The sequence below is a fragment of the Nansenia antarctica genome (genome assembly GCF_963989245.1).
Source record: "Nansenia antarctica genome assembly, chromosome: 4".
NCBI classification, from domain to species: Eukaryota; Metazoa; Chordata; class Actinopteri; order Argentiniformes; family Microstomatidae; genus Nansenia; species Nansenia antarctica.
The window spans coordinates 54,231,623-54,241,076 of NC_137689.1; positions in this window are offsets into that span (position 1 = coordinate 54,231,623).

Consider the following 9,454-nt stretch of genomic DNA (forward strand, 5'->3'; position numbering starts at 1 on the left):
AGTGAGTGGGGCATAGCAGTGTTTTCCACAGAGGACAACCTGAGACAGCTGCGACACTGCAGGACATTGTACATGGATGCTACATTCAAGTCGTGCCCACGCCCATACAACCAAGTATTTACTATACTCGGGGACATTCATGGCTTCGTTGTCCCCCTTGTACATGTCCTCATGGAGCAACGTACAATTGGACACTACCGACAAGTGTTCCAGTGTGTCAAAACGTCAGTCAGGAGAATCACCCACCACAGTTGGCGTCCGCGTAATGTCATCTGTGTGTAACCCCTGCCATATGGGCGGGGCCTGAGTTCTATTTTAAATAAGTGGCGGTATTACCTGTAATAATAAACTATTCAAATTATGACGATCAGTGCCTCCATTAACTATGTGGAAGTATTTTAAATAGGACTTCCTTTTTAATCCTTTTAATGTATTTATGTTTTAATCATCTGAATATGAATTGCCTATTACCTGTTTATGACACAACACAGTGGCTTTAAAATCAAATACCAAAGGGTATATATTTATTTACTAAATGCTCAATTTAAAGTATTGGTAGTCAATTATAATGTTATACAAAGTCAATAGACAATATTCACAATACAATGTCAACAGACAATAATATCACAATATCACATAACCAAATATAGGCTCAAAGCCTATTCCAATTCCTTTCAAGGAAATAAATGTAATGTTTCCAATAAACTCAAAGTCAACTCAAAGGATTCACAATTGTACAATATATCATTCAGTAAAATAAAAAGGTGGGCCCACACTCACACACACACGCACTCTGTAACTCAGTCCATTAACCAGTGTTACCGTTGCAGCTGACGTTGCTTGTGAGCGGGGGGGCCTTGAAACTGTTATGGCCACTTCACTCGTCCACACGAGCCCAAACAAAAGCTTGTGCGTGGTTCAGTACTCACGTAACCTCGTGGGGAACTCGTAGGTAAACGAGGGGTTTGAAAGATGGTGTAAAAAGAGGCAGAGATGAGGGGGATGAGGTCCAGCGCTCTCCCACGAGCGCAGGAGAATGATTGAAGGACACTGACGCGAAGATTCAATGGACGGTCTCGAGTTACCCCAGGCGATTGGAAACGGTCTCCTTGTCCAACGAAGAGCTTTCCTTTTGCTGGGTCTCTCGACTTCCAATTCTGAATTAACAGAATACACTGAGCTACAAAATCCAATAGCTATTTCGTTTTGATAAAGCTAGAAATAATTTATCACTCAGCAAAGGCTAGCAACATGCTAACGTAATTATGCTAAGCTAACCGCTAGCCGCGATTAGCTCTACAGTCAAATATAACATACTACAACGAGTAGATGTAGCTTATAAACAAACACCAGACATATGTATTTACCTCTGGTAGCTTCAATGTGCACCAACATCCAAAAGAATAACTGTTCGTTGATTCCCGAATTGTTAATACACACAGCATACACAAGTCTTACTTCCTCCACGAGGTCCTCAAACATTCTGACACGCAACCTAACGCTATTAGTACAAAGTCCCGCCCCCTCTCTCTCAGCATACATTTCATTGGCTAGCTCTTCCCGATGGACCAATGAAATAAAGAAATGAATGAATGACATATAACCAATGAGCGAACTCACATTAGAGTTTGTAAACAAGTACACATAATAAACTTATAACAATGTTAATAACCGTGTACATAACCATGAAATGATGCTTATTTATTAAATGGACTTATTTATTGAAATGCTCATAGCTCACGTTAGTAGCTGGGCTACATGTGACTTTGAGCAAGCGCTGAAAACTGCTCTTGAAACGGAGTTGCCAGAATCGGAGGATGCTACTTCCATTTCAACCAAGCCTTGTGAAAGAGGGTACAGGGACTTGGATTGGCTGGTCCATTCCGTCATGACCATCCACTGGCAGCAGTCATCCGCAAGGTGATGGCCTTAGGACACCTGCCTCTGGCTCTGGTCCAGATCAATTTTGATCTTCTCCTCAACCACAGAAACACCAGGCGTGCCCTGGGGAACCACCCTGAGTTACAAGACTTCCTCACGTATGTTCGTAACACGTCCAGCCTGGAGCGGCCTTCCCACCAGCGATGTGGAATGTGTTAGAAAGAAACATGGAGCAAAGGACCAATAACCATGTTGAATGTAAGTGTAACAATGACAGATCTGAACAAAAAAAAATCTAATTTCATCTAATAACTAAATCTGAAGTATTAAGTTAATTATTTTATATTGTTAATATAATATTGTCTGCTAATTATGGGTTAATTCATTCTTATCCTATCACCTCTGGGCCTGTGCGTATATCGAGTATAGGTTTAACTATGAGCCGAAACAAAAATTAACGAAACATCAAACACAGCAGAGGACAGGAGGGCTCTTTAAACAGGAGGGCTCTTTAAACAGGTGGACGAGTTGCCACGGTACAGGCGCGCTAATGATGATGGACGTAACATCAGTCCAATCATGGGCGGGCACCGTGATTGAGAAAGGATTAAGAAAGGATTTAAAATTGTGAAAGGAGGAGACACAGAGGGGAAAATGTTCAATGTCAAAATGTTCATGCCAAACTAATAACATTTAGGGCCTGATTTACTAAGATCCCAAATAACGAATACTAATTGAAGTTCACACACAGGGGAAGTTGTGAGATATACTTGTTTTCGGCTATACTTAAAATAAGGCCCGCTATCTTCTACATTGGAAAGATCAACAATCCTCACTGCACACCGTTAGTAGATCAGCTTGCAGATGTAGAACCAGTTTGCACATTAATAGGCCATTAATATATAATTCTGTATTTTTGTTCTAGCTTATCATCGTACTCTAAACGATGCTGTCCAAGTGCGCCATCCTTCACTTTGGATATTCCTTCGGCACCTGAAGGATCAGCAAACACTTGCAGAGGATAAGCTGGGGATGGCAGACAGAGGCCACGCTCCCCCAACAAGGAGACGGAAGTGGAGGGAGTTGGAGGCCCGTCTACTGAGGCTGAAAGGACAGTATATGCAGGGCCTCAGAGATCTGGCTTCGTACTTGAGGGCTGTCAGCCGTAGCGTCCGTATGGGCTAGATCTTTTTGATTTTTTAATTTTTCCACATTTATTTTGATAGCACTTTGGCCTATGTTGTTGTTATTATTATTGTTATTGGCCTAATTTTGTTATTGTTATTTTTATTATTATTGTTATTGTTATTATTATGTTATTGTTATAGTTATTGGCCTAAATATTGTTATTGTTATTATGTTTGTTGCTGTTTGTTGCTGTGCCTGACGCCGCCCTGGCATATGTTTGATGCTTGGTCTCCAGTCCGGTTATCACCAAATCTTCCATTCGGGAATATTGTTCAATGTCGTCGATTCTTTTCTCCAGATCATCAATCTTTTTATCCTTTTCCTTGATAAGCGTTTTCAGTTGTTTCACCTCATCCATTAGTTCCATAAGTTTGGTTTGTTGTTTGGCAACTTTGCTTATCTCCTCTGACATAAAGTTCAGTGATTTTCTGATTTCCTCCATTTCCTCCTCCATCGCATTTTGTTTATTCAGCTTTGGTGGCATTTTTTCCTTTGTTTTAAGTACTTTTAAGAGTTATATTTCAGAGAGCTCAGAGAGCTCCAAACAATTCCACCATCTTGGAAACAAACACCATGTATGCACAAACATAGTTTTGTTGTTGTTGTTGGTTGCAATAAAAGCCTATATTTTGGATTGATATCTCTACTGTATTTATTTGATTCCGTTTGACAAAAATATAGAAAAAATATTTAATAATGTGTATATATATATATATCACTGGTGTTCTTTTAGGAATATAAGATTTTCAATTCCATCTCGAAAATGATCTATCTAGGGAGTTATATAAAATGCTGAGACAATACTATGACATTGATTATTACATAATATATATTATGTATATCGATACATATGATTATGTATTTGTGTATGTTGTTTTTTAAATTTCAGATTTCAGATTCAGATTCATTTATTTATTCAAGGGACAGTGCATATTAATAAAACAAAAATCAATTGTAAATACGCCAGAGTTAGCCCGAAAGCTAGTTTTCATCCGCAGTCCATATGCCATGATGTTGTATACGGCTCCCTGGAGGAAAAAAGTACATTTAAAAGATAAAAGATTGACATTGATACATATGATTATGTATTTGTGTATGTATTTGTGTATGTTGTTTAAAAAAATAAATAACAAAAAACACAGTATGATTATGTGGATTTGTGTATGTTGTTTTTTAAATAATAAAATAAAAATAAAAACTCTCATGCAGTACTACATAACGACACCTGGGGTCGCTTGACACAACGGCAGGCGGGGAACATAGGACCCTTTTTCGGAAGCGGGGAACATAGAACCCTTTTTCGGAAGCGGGGAACATAGAACCCTTTTTCGGAAGTGGGGAACCGGGGAACATTGAACCCGGGGAACATAGGACCCGGGGAATATAGGCATGCTCCCGTTGTCTAGTGGTGATGTTAGGATTGACTATGTGTACCCTTGTCTAAATGTAAGGGGTTTGATTGATTGATTGAAAACTTTATTAGAAGATTTGCAGAAGTAGGTATGGTTTGTGGACGGTGGGGGGGGGGGGGGGGCGTGCGGGGGATATCCCTTATTTTCGGGGGGAAATCCCTTATTTAGGGGGTAGTCGTTGCTGGGTGAATAGTGAATAGTGGTTGATGAATGACCTCATAGATCCTGACTGTTATTAATGCGTTCCTTTGATCAGAAGTGTACGGAATCCCCACTAACCAATCAGGGTTGTTCATCATGCGGTCACTCTTTGACTGGCAGGCGTGTCTCTTCATCATGTAAATGAGAATAATAAAACACTTCCTCAACCAATTAGGGCTTTGCTTCTTTTGTTGTGTTACGTTTTAAATGGGTAATGAAGAAGATAAAGATGATAAGATTAAAAGCAATCATTGCATTGGCAGTCCAGTTATTGTTGTCATTGTTTCTATGGTATAAAAAAAAAAAAATATATATATATATATATATATATATATATACTGTATTAGTGTTGAAGCTCGTCCACTGTGCAAAGGTAATTATTGACAAGCAAAACAACAAAACAAGTAGAAGAGCTCATATAACTCCAATTTTAGACACTCGACACTGGCTTCCTGTTAAGTTCAGAATAGATTTCAAGATCCTTCTGCTTGTTTATAAAGCTCTCACTGGCACAGCACACGAATATCTGAGAGACCTTGTGCTAGCTAGCATATCAGCCCAATAGAGCTCTCAGGTCTTCTGACGCTGGTTTTCTCTGTGTACCACATGTACAAAAGAAGACATTTGGTGAGGCTGCATTCTCATTTTATGCACCCAAATTGTGGAATGCACTGCCAGAATAGATTTCAAGATCCTTCTGCTTGTTTATAAAGCTCTCACTGGCACAGCACACGAATATCTGAGAGACCTTGTGCTAGCTAGCATATCAGCCCAATAGAGCTCTCAGGTCTTCTGACGCTGGTTTTCTCTGTGTACCACATGTACAAAAGAAGAGATTTGGTGAGGCTGCATTCTCATTTTATGCACCCAAATTGTGGAATGCACTGCCAGTTTACTTAAGGGATACAACCTCAGCAAATAATGTTCAAGTCAAGACTAAAAACCCATCTTTTTAATATTGCCTTTAAATGACTAACTAATTAAATTATTATTATATAATGATTGGAGCACTTTGAGCTGCAAGGTTTGCAGGAAAAGCAATATACAAATATAAAGTTATTATTATTATTATTATTATATGACTCAAGGAAGTTGAGAGAGGGAGGGCACAATAGCGCTACTGGTAAACACCTCACACACCTCACACACACACACACACACACACACACACAAACACACACACACACACACACACACACACACACACACAGAGAGGGGGTCAACATCATGGTTAAGAGAGAGAAAGCGAGGGAAACATTATCGAAAAAAACTACTCAAGGAAGTTGAGAGTCTGACTCAAGGAAGAGATTCAGAAATGTGTAAAATGTCTAGTATGCACAGCACAGGACTTCCTCATTCTGGGAGGGCACGGGAGCACTACTGGAAAACACCTCAAACACCTCACACACACACACTTACGCACACACACACACACACACACACACACACACACACACACACACACACACACACACAAACACACGGTCAACATCAGGGTCAATGAGTTGTCCCACACACAACTTGACCTCTGGCCTGTGTCTGACCCCCGTGTACACTCAGACACACACTCAGACACACGCTCAGACACACGCTCAGACACACACTCAGACACACACTCAGACACACACTCAGACACACACTCAGACACACACTCAGACACACATTCAGACACACACTCAGACACACACTCAGACACACACTCAGACATCCACTCAGACACACACTCAGACACACATTCAGACACACACTCAGACACACACTCAGACACACACTCAGACATCCACTCAGACACACATTCAGACACACACTCAGACACACATTCAGACACACATTCAGACACACATTCAGACACACACTCAGACATTTACATTTACATTTTTGGCATTTAGCAGACGCCTTATTCCAAAGCGACTTACAATCAATACATTTAAATGCTAAGCATGTGAATCATCAGTCCACCATTCGTTGCAGGAAGAGTAATCTAGCTCAGGCCCGGGGCCATTGATAGAAGGAAAAACCTTCTCCGATCACCTTCTTCTAAAACCTAGTTTTTTTTATTATAATTTTTTTATACTGGAGAAACAGAGAAACAGTACAAGGAGGGCAATAGAAGTTCTTAGGGACACAGTAGAGGGGAAAGCGGGTGTCTTTAGGAGACTTAGTGCTGAGGGGCAGAAGATGTCTCAGGAGGAGCAGTTAAGGTGTAACCTGAAGAGATGGGTCTTCAGTCTACGACGGAAGATGGGTAGTGACTCTGCCGTTCTGACAGCCGTGGGGAGCTCATTCCACCAGCGGGGAGCCAGTGTTGTGAAGAGAAGTGATCGGGCAGCACGACTGCTGTGCAGAGGTGGTGGGGCCAGTCGGCCAGCCGAGGTGGAGGAGCGGAGTGAGCGGGCTGGAGTTTGGGGGGTTACCATTTCCTTCAGGTAGGCAGGGGCTGTCCCTTTAGCTGCCTGATATGCAAGCACCAGAGTCTTGAATCTGATGCGAGCTGCTATCGGGAGCCAGTGCAGGGTGCGAAGGAGAGGGGTGACATGAGAGTATTTGGGGTGGTTGAATACCAGCAGGGCAGCAGCGTTCTGGATGAGCTGCAGAGGTCTAATGGCGGAGGCGGGGAGCCCAGCCAGGAGTACGTTGCAGTAATCCAGGCGGGAGATGACCAGTGCCTGGGTCAAGAGTTGCGCTGACTCTCTGGTAAGGAATGGTCGTATCCTTCTGATGTTGTAGAGGAAGAATCTGCAAGAGCGAGCCGTTGCTGCAATGTTCTCCGCACAGGATAGTCGGTTGTCCAGGATCACTCCAAGGTTCTTGGCTGTCAGGGAGGGGGTTACAGTAGAGTTCTCCACTGTGATAGAGAAGTCTTGGAGAGGGCAGGCTTTCCCGGAGATGAAGAGGAAATCGGTCTTGTTAAGATTGAGCTTGAGATGGTGGTCAGCCATCCATGTTGAAATGTCAGCGAGACATGCAGAGATACGGGTTGCCACGTGTACATCAGACGGGGGGAAGGACAGGAAGAGTTGAGTGTCGTCTGCGTAGCTGTGGTAGGAGAGCCCATGTGAAGAAGAGAGAGAGAGAGAGAGAGAGAGAGAGAGAGAGAGAGAGAGAGAGAGAGAGAGAGAGAGAGAGAGAGAGAGAAAAAAAACATTACTGTCAGTATATTTCAGAATTATTTGCTAATTTATTATAATCAAATTAGATTTGAGAAATATGCTAAAATTGCTGTTTTTATTGTAGTGTAACCTTAAAAGTATTGTCAATGAATAGTGCCCATAAGTGTCACCTCTATGGTAGCTAGTGCAAGGTTAACTAAATATCCATTTAGAATTTAGGATTATGGTAGAGGTCAGTGATGTCGTTAGGCCTGGGCGTCCGGGGCTCTAGCCCCCAATGTTTTATGAATAGCCCCGGATCTCTGGATCCTGGAAAAAAAAGCACATTGTAGCATGGTAGCCTCAGTTTCCTGTTTTTAGCTGACAGGAGTGGCACTTGGTGTGGTCTTCTTCTGCTGTGGTGCGTTCAGAGATGCTCTTCTGCATACCTTGGTTGTAACGAGTAGTTATTTGAGTTACTGTTGCCATTCTATCAGTTCGAACCAATCCGGCCATTCTCCTCTGACCTCTGCCATCAACAAGGCATTTTTTCGCCCAGAGAACTGCCGCTCACTGGATATCTTCTCTTTTTCTGACCATTCTCTGTAAACCCTAGAGATGGTTGTGCGTGAAAATCCCAGTAGATCAGCACTTTCTGAAATACTCAAACCAGTCCATCTGGCACCAACAACCATGCCACGTTCAAAGTAACTTAAATCACCTTTCTTCCCCATTCTGATGCTTGGTTTGAACTTTAGCAGATCGTCTTGACCATGTCTACATAACTAAAAGCATTGAGTTAAGGCGTTAACACTAATTTAATCAGCTTGACAAGGTCGCCCTCTAGTGGACGTTGAAAGTTCTTGCTCCATGAGAGCACATCCTGTTTTTTTCTCTTTTTTATGATAAAGTCGAACATTCTAGAATATTTGAATACTCCTTCATTGTATCGACAAAATAGTTCATTTAAGTGTATTAAGACTTTTAACAGCCTAATTTAGTCTGCATAAGCACTGTATATATTTAAGCTTGGATACACTTGAATTTATATCGTCTTGGCACACCCATCTCTGGTTGATTGTCATTTTCGGTTTGTCGTTTCATTTCCATGTGAATCCATCTCGTGCTTTTCATTGATACTATCCCTCAGGCATATGTCTACTCAAGCAGACAGTGGTATGCATGGATGAACCATTCAAGTTCACTCATCGGTGGTATTCGGTACTCATAACTCTCTCTGTCTCTCTCTGTGTGTGTGTCTCTCTCTCTCTCTCTCTCTCTCTCTCTCTCTCTCTCTCTCTCTCTCTCTCTCTCTCTCTCTCTCTCTCTCTCTCTCTCTCACACACACACACACACACACACACACACACACACACACACACACACACACACACACGCACACACGCTTTGTCACTGGACTGATTTGAGTGACATGCAATCAAATTCATTTGGGATAAATAAAAAAAGAAGAAGAAATGCATTCATTAGTTCCTCTCTCATAATCAAAAAGTCCCAACTGTGGTCAGGTGGGATTAGTAGGCAATGAGTGTGTTCTATTCTGAGGAGTAATCTGTAAAATAAGCAGCAACTCTCTCTCTCTCTATCTCCCCCTCTCTCTTATACCGGTACTCTCTCACACACACACACACACACACACACACACACACACACACACACACACAC